The sequence below is a fragment of the Zonotrichia albicollis genome, chromosome 2, assembly GCF_047830755.1.
Source record: "Zonotrichia albicollis isolate bZonAlb1 chromosome 2, bZonAlb1.hap1, whole genome shotgun sequence".
In the NCBI taxonomy this organism is placed as follows: Eukaryota; Metazoa; Chordata; class Aves; order Passeriformes; family Passerellidae; genus Zonotrichia; species Zonotrichia albicollis.
Window position 1 is genome coordinate 8,083,931 of NC_133820.1, and position 17,343 is coordinate 8,101,273.

A 17,343-nucleotide genomic window follows, 5' to 3' on the forward strand; every position below is an offset into this window, starting at 1 on the left:
GCCTATTACTGTAATCTAAAAGCCATAAAAATGGGGTTTAGAATGGGGCAGGCAGCACAGGGAGCAGCGGTAATGCCTGCCCTACACCTGCAGAGTGGAAATGTGTCACCTGAGTGAGTGCTTCTGAGAAAAGCTTTTAAGAAGTTAACAGCAAATGGACTGAGGAGACACAGAAGGATACAAAGCTGAAAGTTGTGCAGGATTCATTAGATGTACACAACTGCCACCAGATGGGAAAACAGAATATGACAAACAGCACATAATGAAAGACAGGCAGGAAGGGGGAGGGTGAATTTGGGGGTTTGATTATAGAAAGCAGTGTCTTATGTGCCCATCACAGGGAATGCCTTCTACTTCCTTTGTGTGTGGAAATGTGCATGCCTTTCCCCCCTTTCCTCCATCTCCCTCCCTCCCTTGCTTTTTCCTTCAGTGATTGATAGGCCACAGTTTGAAGAGAAACTTAGAGAGAAATCCATACTTTTTTTTTTTTTTTTTTTTTTTTTGTGATAAATTATAAGCCAAGTAATCTTGAGAAAGAGAATTTTCTCACAGTGGGGGCCTACGAAGAATTTGGATATGGATCCTCCACAAAAGATTTTTGTACACTGTAGTAGGTATGAACCAGATGACTGGGATCAATACTGAAACTGTATTGTTTAGAAATAGTGTTGAGAGTTATTACTCTTTGAGCAACCACTCAGAAAACATTTATCGAAAGCTCTCAAATTTACAATGTAAGTTCTTGTGGGGTTTTTTTTACCATTATTTTTGGATTCATTTTTTTGTGTTTTCCGTAACTTAGAGAAATGGCCATTAAACGGTGATTTTTCTGTCTCTGGAGTGAATTCAAGACTGGAGAGTTACAGCTGCTTCCTTTTTGAAACCCTCTCTGTGACAGATTTGTGATCAAGGTGTTCAGCATTTCAAAGTAATGCAATATTTATTTCTGCGACTAACTCATCTGTGTTGTATAGAGAATCTAATATCCTTTATCCGTGAAGACTCACACATCAGAATATTCCAATATTTTATTCTCAACTCTTCAAGGATTTTTTATTATTACAGCTTGGTGAACCTGGTGTTTAATGAAATCATAATCTAGCTTTGCAATGCAGTCTCTGCTTGTTCTGGAGCAGCTTTTGAGTCGAGTTGGGCTGGTTCATCTTTACCCTGGAGGCACAACACTGAGCTGTGCATGGCTGCAATTCTCCTGCCCTATCCTAGAGATATGGTTTGGTATCTCCTGATATCTGTGGTCTAAACTAGAGCTAACAAGGAAGGGAGGGCTTGAACTGATGATTTACTTTGTTATAGAAAAGATAATTCCTAGGATGACTTTCTCAGTTTGTATACATTAGCATGCTCTGGTTAATAAGTTAACCAAAGTCAGCATGTTCTTTTTTAATTCTTACTCAGGGTAAGCAATAATGTCCCCTATAAATGTTCTGGCTGACATTTAATTTCCATTACCATGCCATTTTGCTGCCCTGTTATGACCCATTCAAGATGGAAAAAACACTGATATCTTTCCAGTCATTTTAGATTTCTTGATGGCTTTGTAACTCTCAAGCAGAAAGGTTTTTGTGTCCTGAAGGTAAAATAAATTATTGCATAAGATCACTGTATCTTTCTGGTTATAGGGAAAAGAGAGACCACTGCTAAATAGCAGGTAATACAGACTCTAAGCTTTCTGAATAGGGATGGCTTTTTTTATTTTTTGTAGTATTAAAAAAACACTTATAAGGAAATTTATAAACACATTTAGTTGCTTAAATACAACTAATAACAGAGGAAGTTGGAAGTCTACACATCTTTGATAAAATACATTTAATGACCTATTTACTACTTCCACAACATCAGGAAAATGATAACAATATCATTTTCCTATGGCAATATTTTGATTTGTTCAGTCCTTTTTGTTGACCTACATATGACTAGAAAAGCCAATTAATTCTCTATTAATATTTGCCAAGATGGTGGTTTTGATTATTTTTCCATTCTTTTTTTCAAGTTCCTTATTTTACCAAATAGATATAATTATTCATATATTTATATGATTTATCTCTCCAAAGACATTATTGTGCTGTTCAAGCACTGTTCAATAAAGAGGTTTTTCCATGAAAATTGGGAAACTTGCATTCCTTGTATTTCTTGTCACTCTCTGTGTGTGACTTATCTTGGCTAAGGCTTAGGATCCTTTCAGGAAAGCTTTGACACACTTTGGGGAGATATGGAGCTCATTAGGCTGTTGCTATTAAAGGTCCCATTTCTGACTCCTGATTATTTGTAGAATTCCAACAGATGGTGTGAACAACTGAAGCAACTTTTCTTCTTTCTGGAAAGCATAAAATGAAAGCCGACAAAAAGAAGAAACCATGCCCACATTTTGGGTAGGCATCACTGTGATTTCTTTGGTTTTGTATTCTATGGCCTCTGGCCTATCTATGACAGCACATTCAAGGATAAGGACTTAGATTTGACTTGAGTATGAACTTATTACGATGCTTTACTTATAACTAATGGGTGACTCTCTCCACTTGCTCTCCAGATGTGTTACACCTGTAACCTGCGCCAGCATCTCACAGGGCCGCGTTCGCACCTTGGCTTCCTATGAGAGAAGGTTTTCAGGGCTGCTAAACACCTACTCTTTTTCCTTTTTTCCTTTTTTCCTTTTTTCCTTTTTTCCTTTTTTCCTTTTTTCCTTTTTTCCTTTTTTCCTTTTTATTCTTTTTCTTTTTTCTCTTTCTTTTTCATCTTCTCTTTTGTCTTCTCTCTATTTTTCTTTATCATCTTCTTTTTCTTTTTTGTCTTTTTTCCTTTTTCTTTTCTTCCTTTTCCTTTTTCTTTTTTTCCTTTTCCTTTTCCTTTTCCTTTTCCTTTTCCTTTTCCTTTTCCTTTTCCTTTTCCTTTTCCTTTTCCTTTTCCTTTTCCTTTTCCTTGTTTTATCTTTTTTTTCCTCTTCTTTTTCGTCTTTTTTTCCTCTTCTTTTTCGTCTTCTGTTTCCTCTTCTTTTTCTTTTGTCTTCTTTTTCCTCTTCTTTTTTGCATCTTCTTTTTTGTCTTCTTTTTCTTTTTAGTTTTTTCTTTTTTTCTCTTCTTTTTCTTCTTCTTTTTCTTCTTGTTTTTTTTCTCTTATTTTTTTGTCTTCCTTTTTTATTTCTTTTTCTATTCCTTTTTTCCATTTTTCTTTCTCTGTTTTTCCTCTTCTTTTTCCTCTTCTTTTTCCTCTTCTTTTTCCTCTACTTTTTCTTTTGTCTTTTTTCCTCTTCTTTTTCTTTTGTCTTCTTTTTCCTCTTCTTTTTTGCATCTTCTTTTTTGTTGTCTTTTTATTTTTAGGTTTTTTCTTCTTTTTTTCTCTTCTTTTTCTTCTTCTTTTTCTTGTTTTTTCTCTTATTTTTTCCTCTTCCTTTTTTATTTCTTTTTCTATTCCTTTTTTCCATTTCTCTCTCTCTTTTTCATCTTTTTTTTCATCTTTTTTTTCATCTTTTTCTTTCTTGTCTTCTTTTGTGTCTTCTTTTTCTTTTGTCTTCTTTTTCCTCTTCTTTTTTGCATCTTCTTTTTCTTTTGTCTTCTTTTTCCTCTTCTTTTTTGCATCTTCTTTTTTGTTGTCTTTTTATTTTTAGGTTTTTTTCTTCTTTTTTTTCTCTTCTTTTTCTTCTTATTTTTCTTGTTTTTTCTCTTATTTTTTTCCTCTTCCTTTTTTATTTCTTTTTCTATTCCTTTTTTCCATTTCTCTCTCTCTTTTTCCTCTTCTTTTTCCTCTTCTTTTTCCTCTTCTTTTTCCTCTTCTTTTTCCTCTTCTTTTTCATCTTCTTTTTCATCTTTTTCATCTTCATCTTCTTTTTCATCTTCTTTTTCATCTTTTTCATCTTCATCTTCTTTTTCATCTTCTTTTTCATCATCTTCTTTTTCATCTTCTTTTTCTTTCTTGTCTTCTTTTGTGTTGTCTTTTTATTTTTAGGTTTTTTCTTCTTTTTTTCTCTTCTTTTTCTTCTTCTTTTTCTTGTTTTTTCTCTTATTTTTTCCTCTTCCTTTTTTATTTCTTTTTCTATTCCTTTTTTCCATTTCTCTCTCTCTTTTTCATCTTTTTTTTCATCTTTTTTTTCATCTTTTTCTTTCTTGTCTTCTTTTGTGTCTTCTTTTTCTTTTGTCTTCTTTTTCCTCTTCTTTTTTGCATCTTCTTTTTCTTTTGTCTTCTTTTTCCTCTTCTTTTTTGCATCTTCTTTTTTGTTGTCTTTTTATTTTTAGGTTTTTTTTCTTCTTTTTTTTCTCTTCTTTTTCTTCTTATTTTTCTTGTTTTTTTCTCTTATTTTTTCCTCTTCCTTTTTTATTTCTTTTTCTATTCCTTTTTTCCATTTCTCTCTCTCTTTTTCCTCTTCTTTTTCCTCTTCTTTTTCCTCTTCTTTTTCTTTTGTCTTTTTTCCTCTTCTTTTTCTTTTGTCTTCTTTTTCCTCTTCTTTTTTACATCTTCTTTTTTGTTGTCTTTTTATTTTTAGGTTTTTTTCTTCTTTTTTTTCTCTTCTTTTTCTTCTTATTTTTCTTGTTTTTTCTCTTATTTTTTCCTCTTCTTTTTTTATTTCTTTTTCTATTCCTTTTTTCCATTTCTCTCTCTCTTTTTCCTCTTCTTTTTCCTCTTCTTTTTCCTCTTCTTTTTCTTTTGTCTTTTTTCCTCTTCTTTTTCTTTTGTCTTCTTTTTCCTCTTCTTTTTTGCATCTTCTGTTTCTTTTGTCTTCTTTTTCCTCTTCTTTTTTGCATGTTCTTTTTTGTCGTCTTTTTAATTTTAGGTTTTTTTCTTCTTTTTTTCCCCTCTTCTTTTTCTTCTTCTTTTTCTTCTTGTTTTTTATCTTATTTTTTCCTCTTCCTTTTTTATTTCTTTTTCTATTCCTTTTTTCCATTTCTCTCTCTCTTTTTCCTCTTCTTTTTCCTCTTCTTTTTCCTCTTCTTTTTCATCTTCTTTTTCCTCTTCTTTTTCCTCTTCTTGTTCATCTTCTTTTTCATCTTCTTTTTCATCTTCATCTTCTTTTTCATCTTCTTTTTCTTTCTTGTCTTCTTTTGTGTTTTCTTTTTCTTTTTCTTTTTCATCTTCTTTTCCTTTTTTTTTTTTTTTTTGTCTTATTTGTCATCTTCTTTTTCTTTTTTTTTCTTCTCTTTTTTCCATCTCTCCGCCAAGCGAGCAGAGCTGAGCAGTGTGAGCGCCCCTCCGCGCTGACCCGTTTGTATGGGCTGATTGCGCTCCGTGGTGCCGGCGATGCTGAGCGCGGTGCCCGCATTCCCGGCGCTGCAGCACACTGAGCTGGCTCCGGCAGGAACTGCACACGCAGCCCCAGCCTCCCATCAGACACAAAACGATCAATCATTAATTAGTTATGCTATGAATTCATAGTTCCTGTGGCTTAGCGGTGAAGGTCAAATGCAAAAATTTGTTAAAGTGCCCCCAGTGAAAGGGCGCGATCAATTGTTGTCACATTTTAATTAGCATTCTTGTAGGCGGTTTTTTTCCCCTTTTTTTTCCTCAGTCCCCTTCCTCGGCATTCATATTAGACTAGAACATCTGCTTAACAGTGTTAGTTACGACCTTCAAAAAGAAGTGAGTGCATATTTATGTGTTTTTTCTTTCTTTTTATGATATATTATTACAGAAATTATTGTAGTAAACTTTTCAACCTTTTAGGAGATCCTTTTAATAGCATGAACCTTACTCTTAGGGTAATTATAGGCAGCAGTTTTCAGAAAAACAAAAGTCAACCAAAAAGCTACTTTACTGAAAAACAGTTAAAAAGACTGAGTTAAGGAAAACCTTGATTTAGACTATTTTTTTTTAAATTGTAATTATTAAGAAGTGGAATTCACTGTAAACATGTACAAAACAACAGTTAATGGAAGTTATCATCTTCATTTCTGTGCTGGAGTTCCTAACTTGAGACAGTAAATTGCTTTACCCACAGTCTTACCATCAGTAGACTAATACCAGCCAGATTTTGGTCTGACTTCATGGCTGTGTTTAAACAGTGCAGGTTAGGAACTATTACATACCCTTACATATATATGTGTGTGTATATATTATATATATATATATATATGTGTGTATGTATATATGTATGTTAACTCACTGGTAAGAATACCTGACCCACTTGACTGATTTACTATGCTACCTGTTATTCCAAGGGCTCTTTTTTTATCTAAGGAGATCATTGTGGTTTTTTGAATGGTCATTTCTTCAAATAAATGAAACATTAGAGGACCACCTGCAAGCAGAAATGTAGCTGTCCATTACACTCCTTTCTTTTGTTGCCTGGCTTGAAGGATGTTTACAGCTGGCTATGTCTTTCCAATTTGCATAGAGGAGGAAGTATTTTCTCAAACAAGACATGGCCTGTGTGATGACAAAAAGCTGGCCACCTATCTAAGTAAGGCACTGTTATAATTAAAGTGAAAAAGCAAATCAATTTTATGAAACATCAAAGGTTTGAAGCCTATTTCATTTTGCAATAAAATGAATGTGAGACTAGGTTTTCACAGAGGAAGAAAGACTTCAAACAGGCTACTACTGAGTATTTAAAGCGTGGGGTGAGGATGGCTGAACTAGATTCTGTGCTTTGTCTCTTTTGGAGCAGAGAGGTTTTATTAATTTCTGCCCATTCTTATTCAAGCAATTGTTATTTCGGATCTGAGGGATTCTTTCCACAACCTGTCCTTTCCGAGCTCTCCATCCAAGTCGTCTGTGTTTAAGAATTCATCCTAGCAAATGTTTAATTGAGATTTATTCATTTTCACAAAATATTTAGATTCAGCCAAATTGCATTTTTCCTAGTGGGGAAAAAAATATAAGGAAAAAAAATGGCTTGTAATTATATTCTGCAGATAGTCATAGGGAGGAGAGTATACAAGATCCCAAAGGTAAACCAGAGTGTGAATTACAACTCTTTCTCCTTTCTTGCACAGAATAATAGTAAACCTCATCTATTTTAGAAAGACATGGTACTTGTCTAGACACCAGAGGTGGTCTATGTCTCTGTATAGAGCAGTCACAAAAAAATGATCAATATTGAATGTTCAAGGGAAGCAGATTGCATGCATAGCATAATTAGGTTGCTGAGGTGACCAGCCCTTGGAAAAAACAGTTTCCAATAAGCAGCAAATTGATTTGCTCATTCTCACCTTCTCCATATTATACATGCCACTTTTGTATTGCAGCTCACATTTTCTTGTGCCAGGGGAAGTTTTGTCATTGAAATATCCCAAGGTGAGATTTCAGTGAAGAAAGAAGTCAGGCCAGTGCAGAACCTTTTAAAAAATATGCAACATTGAAACTTTGGCATTGTAGTTGGTTGACGCAGTTAACAATTTATTCAAGAGGTTTGTGATTCCTGGTGGGTTTGGTGATATTAAATTTCTTTTTTCTATCTCTCAATCTTTTCTGGGCAGAAGTTTTTTGTTGGGTTTTTTTTTTTTTTTCCCACTCTAGATGTGCATTTTGCAATAGTTATTTCAGTTGCACATGAGGTAATATGATCAGGATTTTGTCAGAACTGAAAAGGGGAGTCATTAACGAATGATTCAGGTTAACTGAGCTGTAAGGGAGGCTCTGCAAGCTGGAATGGCTCAGCTGGCTCGCTGGTGGAAAACAAACCTGCTAAAGCAACATGTTTTCTGCCAGATGACCGTGCTGACCTGCCTCCCTGGAGACAAACCTGTTTCCTCGCTCCAGGCAAGGCACAGGAGCAGGGAGGAGCAGCAGGAGGAGGGAGGCAGCAGCGTGGGACCGCCTGACCTTCAGTGGATGCTGCTGGGCACACGGGAGACGTGTCCAAGGCAGCAAGCAGGAGAGAAAAGTGAGCTGGGACTGCAGCTCTGAGCCTCGTGTCAAGACATCACAGGCAGCCTGTGAGCTCACCCTGCCCTGCAGCCTCCGAGGTACCTCAGGGGGTTTAGCTCTCTCCAGGCTGCTGCTTGCAGCTTCTCCTCTCCTGTCTCCTCTGTGTCAGACCTTAAATTCTGAATGCTCATTTCTTTTTCCCAACTTCTTTTCTGGAAGAAACTGAGTAGTTTCTCTTCTCTGTGCAGAAGTCGGGAGTAAAGTTAAAAGATTTATTCTTTCCTGCTGTTTTAGCTTTGGCTGTTCTGAGTAGCAAATGCATGTGTCTGCAAGAATTACCTCAGGTGTACCAGCTATCAACAGTCCCTTCTCAGTAGGACTCTCTCAGAGTTCCACCCTGGGAGCAGTGTTATTTAAAATCTTCATGAATGGCACAGATGGGAGGATAGAGAGCACCCTTAGCAAATTTGCTGTTGACACACCTGAAGGACAGGATGCCATCCAGAGGGACCAGGACAAGCTCAGCCAGTGGCCCATGGGAATCTCATGACGTTTAACAAGGTCCAGCTCCGAAGGGCTGCAGCTGGGTTAGAGGAACCTTGGTACCAATCCAGCCTGGGGAAGAAGAGATCCAGAGAAGGAGCTGGGGGTGCTGGTGGCTTCTTGTAGTGCAGATTTGCCTGTGGAACAACCAAAAACAAATGTTTTGGTTGTTTGTGTGACCTTAGCCAAGGCAGCAGGCTCGGATACTATATGTGTGTATAATTTGGAACCAGAAAAGCCTTCCTCAAGACACAAGGACATGGTTGTGAGGAATTTGAAGGATTGTGTTGTACAAACCTGTCCAATCATTCTGAATCCTTCCATAAAATCATACAAAGGCTGAAAGATTTGACAGTTCAAATTAAAGAAGATGGTGGGTCCTGGTTAGATGATTTGTTCCAAGAATGGAGCTTTGCACCTTGGCTAAGGGAAGTTTGCAAGAAAGGTCTCTATGCATTGGGTGTTTTGGCAGTGATATTAGCAGTAATACCTTGCCTATTTCGATATGTGTGACAAATTATGGACACAACTATCAAAGAAGTTTTTATCATACAAGAGAGAGAGGTAAGAGGATTCACAGAGAGTTCTCGAAATCTCACCCAGAGCCCCGTGGGCAGCAGGGCAGGGAGGGGATTCTGCCCCTCTGCCCCCTCTGCTGAGAGCCCACCTGCAGGGCTGCATCCAGCTCTGGGCTCCCAGCACAGCAAGGACAGGCACCTGCTGGAGCCAGCCCAGAGCAGGCACCACCGGCATCAGAGGGATGGAACACTTCTTCTTCTGTTAGAGTTAGGAAAGGTCGAGAGAATTGAGTTTGCTCAGTATGGAACACAAAAGGCTTCATGAATTGACGCCTTTCAGTGCCTGAAGGGAGCCCACAAGAAAGATACTGAGAGAGATAATTCACAGGAATATGTAGCAACAGGACAAAGGGGAATGGCTGCAGACTGAAAGAGAGTATGTTAGGTTAGATATTAGGACAAATTTCTTTGATATAAGGGTGGTGAGACACTGGATCAAGTTGCCCAGAGAAGCTGTGGGTGTCCCATCCCTGGAAGTGTTCAAAGCCACGCTGGATGGGAAACTGAGCACCCTGATCTAGGGGAAGGTGTCTCTGCCCAAAGCAGAAACCAGATGATCTTAAAGGTTTAATAGAAACTGTTCTATAGTTTTATGATTCTCCCAACATTATTATACAGGCTTGTGAAATGTATGTATTTAATCTTGATTTTAAACAGACACATTAAAAATCACATGAATTAACTCAAGTTTTACCATAATTAAGTTGTAGCCCACGCTCTGTTCTCACCCCCACCAAGGTGTCAACTCCAACATACATGGGTGCTATGCATTACCTTTTTTTTTTTTTATCAAAACCATTTATTTAAGGAACTACCTTTATCATATTAACTTGTGTTATCAGTGTGAACTGCAAGCCACAAAGGTTTTTCATATTTAAGGGTATACACACAATCTATGAATGTGGATTTCTCTTAAGCAGTTCTCAAAAAGGAATTTTTAGTTTTGTTCACTGTGCATGTGATTCATACTTTGTTTCTCTTCAGCTAGTTTCAGTTCTTTGCAGACTTCTGCAAAATGTTTTCATTTCAAGTATAATGATTCCATCCAAGCATAGAGTACTGCTCCAGGTTTATTTCCTTGTCAAGATTTTGAATAACCTTTCATGCTAGCTTATATCAACTCATTCCAGTAGCAATTTGCAGGTTTCTCTCTTTAGGCTTCATCTCTGTTTTCCTTTTCCTGTTCCAAAAACCCTCATGTTTAATAGCCAGGGCCATCATTTCATATCCATTTGTTTTAATTCTATTCTTTAGGGTGCTGCTTTCTCTTATTATTTTATTAATTTTAGTTATATTTTAGTTATATATATTTTATTAATATTAGTTAAGATATCAAAGCACTGGCTTTCTCAGATCTTGATTTCTAATACCATTACCAGTTGACCTCAGTTTACATTTCCATAAACTCTCTAATTCAAGAGGACTTTGACTGGATTTCAGATTTGATGAAAAATTTTCACAAGTATCCTACGCAAGTTTCTTCCTCTTCTTGAGTTCTCAGATGAAATTCTTCACTTTCTAAAATAATTCTTTTAGAGAGCTATGTTTTCAAATTTTTATGGGCTGAACTGGTAATTGGTTTTCACTTCTTTGATCCATCTATAGACTGCTAAACAACTTTTGATTATCTGAAAGGTTGTGTTAGGACAAAAAGTTTGGTTTAGTGTATCTCTACCTGATTGCATAAGTAGACAAAGTTCCCACATTAATTTCTTCCAGAAGCTGCACTTCTAGATTACACAGATCCATATTCTCTTCACTCCTTATATTTTTCTACTCTTTTTTTTCCTATTTTTGCACTCTATTCTTTTTTCTGTTTTCAGGCTGGTACTTCTGCTCATGTCTTGTTCCAGATGTACCCTGGCAGGGCCTGTGGGGACAGAGGGACCCCAGTGACAGCTGTCCTGTGCCAGGCAATACAGGAAGGAAGATAGAAAAATATGAGGAGAACCCAAACCAGCAGGTACACTTGTCTAGACCAATTTTTTTGCTTTGTTTGTTTTTGCGGTTTTTGTTTAGTGTGTGGTTTTTTTTCATGGTGTTTGTTTGTTTGTTTTGTTTGTTTTCTGAGTGAGCTTCCCAAGGAGGATCAGAAGATTTTTATGCTAAAGAAAATTCATTGGGTTTTAAACTATAAATTAGTTGTCTAAACTTTTTAAAGAAAAAAAAGCCAGACAAGCCAGGTTAGGCAGCAAAAGTTTGTAAAGGCTTCACATCCCACTTTCCCCCAGCTTCTGTGTCCTTGTGTTTCCAGGCTGAATTTTAGCCCACTTTTAATTGTAGGAATCCTGATGCAGCTCTCTCTGGAAGATCCAGTAACAGTAGCTTTTCTGCATCCTGTTCTCCCAAAATTTTCTTAATTTCAACACCATTCTTCTTGCCCTAGCATTTGCTCCCTTCTTTCAGCCCTCGCAAGAGGCTCAGTGGCTTCTTTCCACCAGGAAGACCACATGAATCAGTTGGGGTTTTTGCCTCAAAGTAAAAATGCAAAGTTTAGAATGGGCAAGACAGAGATGATTATTGCAATACTTAACACACAGATGACAGAAAAGTTGTGAAAGATGCAGAAGCTTGTCTCTGTCATATTACTAAAATCCATCAGTGGGAGCAGCAGCCTTCTCAAAACAGCCTTCCCATCTCCTAAGGCAAATTATCTGTACAGCTGAGTTAACCATGATATACTGGCACTTTTCATAGGAGCTGAAAATACGGATTTGTTCAGCAACTCTATAGTTTGATTGCTGAGGAAAAGAAAAGCCTTTCCTGTGTATCTCCTTTCTCATTTTCTGGCATTGGAAAAGTAGCAGTAGTTTTCTTAAAAAAAAAAAAAATCTAAACTCTGAAAAAATAATCTAAACCTATTCCAGTTTGAATACCTTGTTTTACCACAACATGCCCTTGAAAAAGCATGTTTCCCTAAATCCAGACTGTTTCTCCTTTGTGTCTTTTGAAAATGGGTTGAGACTTCCATGACCCTTTGGTGTTTTGGGAATCTTTACTCAGGTGTGTTTCTTTGTTGTTTATATTGCAGCAAATGTTTTCCCCCGTTCTTTCCCATTTTGGATTTGTTTCAGTTGGTTTCATTGTTTATTTTGGGGGTGTTTTTTGCTAGTTTTTGTTTTAACTAAAATTTTACTGATTCTCAAAGAAAACTCTACAACCAGGAATTTGTGACTGTTGTTAAATATTAACATTGAAGCTAATTTACAGGGGTTTTATTTTACAGGCCTTATGGTTTTTTCTTCAGTGATAAAGAGGATAAAAATTCTTAAAAAGTGAAAAACCAGCAAGTAGTACAAAATGAATTTGGCAACGGGAAAAAATGTCTCTTTTGTTCTGTGGGTAACTGCTGCATTTTGTGACAGAGCATGTGCTGCAGAAATATTTTGTTTTCTCATGTACAGGTGCTTTTTAATAGCTGTATTTTGATGGTGCTTTGATACTTTAATTATATAAATTAATATAATATATAAGCAATATGAAGTTATATATATTATAGAAAATATAATATAATAGTTTAATTAATTTAATTATATAAATTCAATGAAGACTTCTGAAAAAAAAAAAAGAATTCTAGGCAAATAACAAAAAATCCTTTTTAACAAAAATTCACCACAGTTAAAGACTGATTTGTGTCCTTAACTGTGATGATCAGCATCTGTGCTGGAGAATCTGAACCCTCCTTTCAACACTGCCTCAGGGTTTCTGCTGCAAAACTGATTAAATTGTACAGAGATAAGACACTTGTAAATAGTCAATAAGAAGTGTTCCTGCAGAGGCAGGAAAGGTCATGGAGAACACTCTTCTGTGTGTAAGGCACTTAGGAGGTGTTTTTAATGGAGTTTAAATTAGCCAGCTGCAATGGCTCCTGCATGTACCAGAGGTCATGCTAAAGCCATGTGCCAGCTGCATTTTTGGAGCCAAGCAGAGCAGCAGTGCAGGGGGTCTTTCCTGACATTGCTGAAGGTGTCATTGCAAGGATCTTGGATCCTCTCTTCCCTGCAAGCACTAATTTATGCCAAGATCTCAAAAAAGTAAATTAGCTTTCTGATACAGGCCCTGCATTTTTAATGTCTGTATCACAGGTTTCAGGTATAGTGACATAATCTGTGCAACAGTCTGGGGAAATTCTCAGAAGAACTTGAGAAAGGGGCTAAGTAGGGCATTTAACAATGGATTTCTAAATTTCAGGAGGATGTGGAATTGGAAATGGGAGATGACTTAATTTTCCAGAATGAGAGCTGTGAATCACTTTGAATTTGTCAGAATTCATGCAGACAGGTGAGGGTTGACCAACCTGTGAAAAACCTGGTTCTGACTGCTGCTCCCCCGCCAATGCCTCCAGGATGAACAGCTGGTTAAAGTGTGACTCTACAAACCAGTTCAGATAAATACAAACCATTTGACATAAACTTGTGGGACTATCCTCTGTTCAATGAAAAACAGTCAAAATAAGATAACCTACTCTAAAGGGTAAATTTACAAAATGGAGCTGATAATTTACATGTCTTTTAGCATTTATTTCCAATTTTTCTTATATATTTCCTTAAAATTATTGCTCCTTCTGGAAGATGCAACAATTTATTATGGCACTTAATGAATTGTGTTGTTTTCCATTGGGGAAAATGCCTCCTGCTCCATGTGTGGCATAGAAAACGCTGTACTTGCTGCCTGGCACTGTAACACACACAATAAACAATTTTAAAAATGTCCCATTGTATGATTGCTTCCTCTCTTCCCTGAACAGAGTTATTTTTAAAACTACATATTGATTTCCTTCTTTTCACTTTAAACCTCCCTGGAAACAACCTCTCCTGTCCTGCAAGGACCCCTGTTTGTAAATGGTGGCTCAGTTTCACGGTTAAGTGGGAGTCTTCCATTGATCCCTGAAGGACCACTGATGAGTTCCTCAGGGACCTGGGCCAGAACAGGGAGCACTGCTCTACAAGCACCCTTTGAGAGACCTACTGTGTGAAATAAAAGAGAGAACCTCCAAAATGGCCCTAAATTTTTATTTTCATCAACATTTCTAACAAGGCACACAAGTCTCCCAGACTTAGCGACATTTTGGTCATTCAATAATATATTTTTGTTCACTCCCAAATCACTTGGGATTCTGCTGTAGGAAACCAAAAGTCACAGTAGAAAGCCACAGTCACCTCAGCATAAATCCTATGGAATCCTGACTTTAGTCTAAAAACACTTATTATCATTTCTCCATTGAAAAGATGTTATTGTGGGAAGAAGTCCAGAAGCATCAGGACTCTCAGCATGAGTGTGTTCTCATTCTAAAAACAAAATTAAAAATTGTGTGCCTCTTTTCCCTCTAGTTCCTGGTGAATATGTTGGGATATTGTAATGTAGGACTAATTGTCATGCTTGTCATGTAGGACTAATGCATTTTATACTTTGGCTGCTGCAGGGCCAGCATTAGAAATCACATTTGTTTTTATGAACACTTTTTTGCCCATCTGAACAGGTAAATCAGACCTGCATATTCATTACTTAAAGTAAATACTTCATGGGGAAGGACACATGAAAAAGTTAAAATCTTAGACACTTCAATATTCCACAACTGTTACATTTTCCAAGCAAGGTTTGGTTTCTTTCTATAATGTAAAGAAAGTGTACAAGTATTGATATCTAAATGAGATGTTGGAAGGGTAAAAGGACGTTTTTGCAAGGTTGAATGTATATGTGTTTACTTATAAAGAGAATGAGAATATCTGCCATTGTGTGTCCTTTCCCAGAGTTTTGTCATCTTAATAACAAAAGTTGTTTCTTTGGAAATAAAGAACTATGGAATTTTTTTTGACATTTTCACAACACTAGGTGTATGGTTTCACGTAGATAAAAAGTAATTTCCCTAGATGTTTCTTGTAAAATGAAATTATAGGATTTTCATACAAAATGTTTCCTTTCAGGTTTGAAAAAAAGGAAAAAAAAATTCCGGTAATTCTTGTGTACGTCCATCAGCTGTATTTATATTCTCTACTGAACTGAAAAATCAATTCAAACATTTACAAAATAATCTGTTCAGTATGGTAATTGGCTTTTGCTATGACAAGGGGAAATATTTTTTTAAAAAACCATAAGATATTTCCATGGATTCTAGTATTCCACTATACATAATAAAATAATATCAAAATAGTAAAAACTCTTAGAAAAAAGTAATTGTTTTTGCTGATGCACAACAGATCTATTCTGTTCCAATCATGGTGAAAAGCAAACTCCAGAGCAATGCCTGTTGCAGACTACTGAGCTGTCTGCAAGGACAGAATATTTTGTGAGTACAAACCACTTAACTCCTCACATTTTCAATAGTTAAATGGTAATATATCCACTTTGTAGGTGCTTTGTCTTTTTTTTTAAGTAGTCCTTTCTTATTTTTGGTGAAACACTTTCCTGGATCAAAGCAATTAGTCTTGTCCTGTGGTTGGAATACCACTATATCTGGTGGATTAGTTGCTTTTTGTCAAATTGTGAAATATATTTTAGCCCTGTTTGCTGGGTGGATTTAAGAGGTGCCATGCTTGGAGATAGTGGCAAAGGAATAGTTCTGAAGAACTTATTGGATCCAGTTTAAAAGATGCCTCAGGGAACTGAAGGATGCAGCACACCCAGATGGCAGACAAATGTGAGACAGAAAAACATGAAAAACATGTGAAAGCAGAATGTGGCTTTAAAGAAACATATGTGTGGGTTCTGACAGGTCTGCTCTAAAATTTGTCTGGCACCACCTTTTTCCTAAATCTGAAATTGATCAAAATTCAATCTAAATTTTAATATATCTTCAGTGTGTCTAAAAAGTAGATGGTTGGAAATTGCTACTGGCAAGGGAGCAAGGGAAAAGAGAGAGGAAAGGAGGAACAGCAGAGAGAAATTATTATGGACTGGCCATGGTTCCCATTCCCTTTCCCCTGCTCTGCTTGTGCTGGGAGACGTAGAGGGGTGGCAATGATGGAGTGAAGTTGGGCCTGGACAAGGTTCTGAAGGTGATATTTTATTTTTTTGTCTCTGTTCCTCACAACCCAAAGTTATTTTGATTACCAATAAGTTAAATCAATATTCCCCCAAGTCAAATCTGTTTTGTCTGCAGTGGATACTGATAAGATGCTTATCTTGCCCCATGAGGTTTTCTGTCTTATTTCTCCCACTGTCCTGTTGAGGAGAGCAAATGAAAACTGCTGGGTGAGCATCTGGCACTTGGATGAGGTCATCCCATCACAATACTCCTTATTTTGGAAAGATTTTTGGGGCATGAATTTATAGGCCGCCTATGATATTACGAAAAAATTTCAATACTTTTTTTCTTTTAGAATAAAGGTATTTTATCCTATCAAAAAGCCACTTATTAAAGAAAAACTTCTAGATAATGTACATTTTCAGTCTCCTACTAGGGCAGAATATAAATTGAAGATTTTTGGCATTTTGTTTGCTGAGGCCCCAGATACCAATAGAATTAAACAGAATATATTATCCATAAGAGTAACTAAGTTCAGGTGTAAGCATGGTTATTTATATACATTAATCCTCTTGCTTAAAAAATGTTGCACATTTTAAAACATTTTGTCTACCTGATGCTTCTTGTACTTGCAAAGAGGGATATATAACATAGACAACTTTCCAATCACAGCTCCAAGGTAAGAACAGTAATAAAAGGCTGTGCACACAAAAATAGAAATTGTGTAATTCTCATCACTTGTGAGCTTTCATCTGTGTTTAATACTGATGTAATTTTCCAAAGAGAAAAGAAAGTGACATCTAATATGGGGTGGAAAAAATGTTTTTAGTTCAGAGAAGATTGTCCCAAAACTTTTCAGTTTCTGAGTTACATTTCTTACTAGAATGAATGTCTCTTTAATATGAAGGTATTCCAGGATTAATTTTAAACTTTCACGGAGTTACTGTTACCAGTGTCTCATTCTTTCTAGAGTACACTTTGTATTTTGCTTGCAATCTAAAATTACAAGCTGGAAAGTAAAAAACATAACTGGCTTCATCTTTTTGCATCTACTTTATAATATATTTGAATAATTTACTTGAAAAAAATTAATGAGAAAGTTATTTTTACTCCCTAACCTGTTACCTATGAGGAAGATGCCCAAAGTTATGTTTCTCTGAAATTTGCTAATTGAAGAAAGTCAATAAAGGAAATTTTCTTGGGCATAGCTATTGGAAAAATAACATTAAATACATTAATTTGTAGGAAGACAGCAAACTCAAAGATCTCTCAAAGTGTTAAAGACATATAAGAGAAAAATTCTTGAGCTACTAAAATGATTTCACACACAATTTAACTTTGTTTTTTTGCAAGAAGGTTGACTTGCATTTATAAAACCTGCTTGAAGATGTCTGAAAGTTGTCTAAATAATTCAAATAATTATCTGTCAGAAGTTTTACATTA

The 17,343-nt window shown here is 36.2% G+C and overlaps 1 long non-coding RNA gene across 1 annotated transcript in view; it reads left to right on the plus strand.

Annotated features, from left to right (window-relative positions):
* LOC113460109 (uncharacterized) overlaps window positions 1-16,251 on the plus strand; it is a 74,991-nt gene extending 58,740 nt beyond the window's left edge. Inside the window, exons 17-20 of the long non-coding RNA XR_012578075.1 lie at window positions 2,291-2,390; window positions 7,657-7,913; window positions 10,760-10,899; window positions 13,128-16,251. This is a non-coding gene — a long non-coding RNA (uncharacterized LOC113460109). The remainder of the gene's footprint in view (window positions 1-2,290; window positions 2,391-7,656; window positions 7,914-10,759; window positions 10,900-13,127) is intronic.
* The last annotated feature ends 1,092 nt before the right edge of the window (window positions 16,252-17,343 follow it).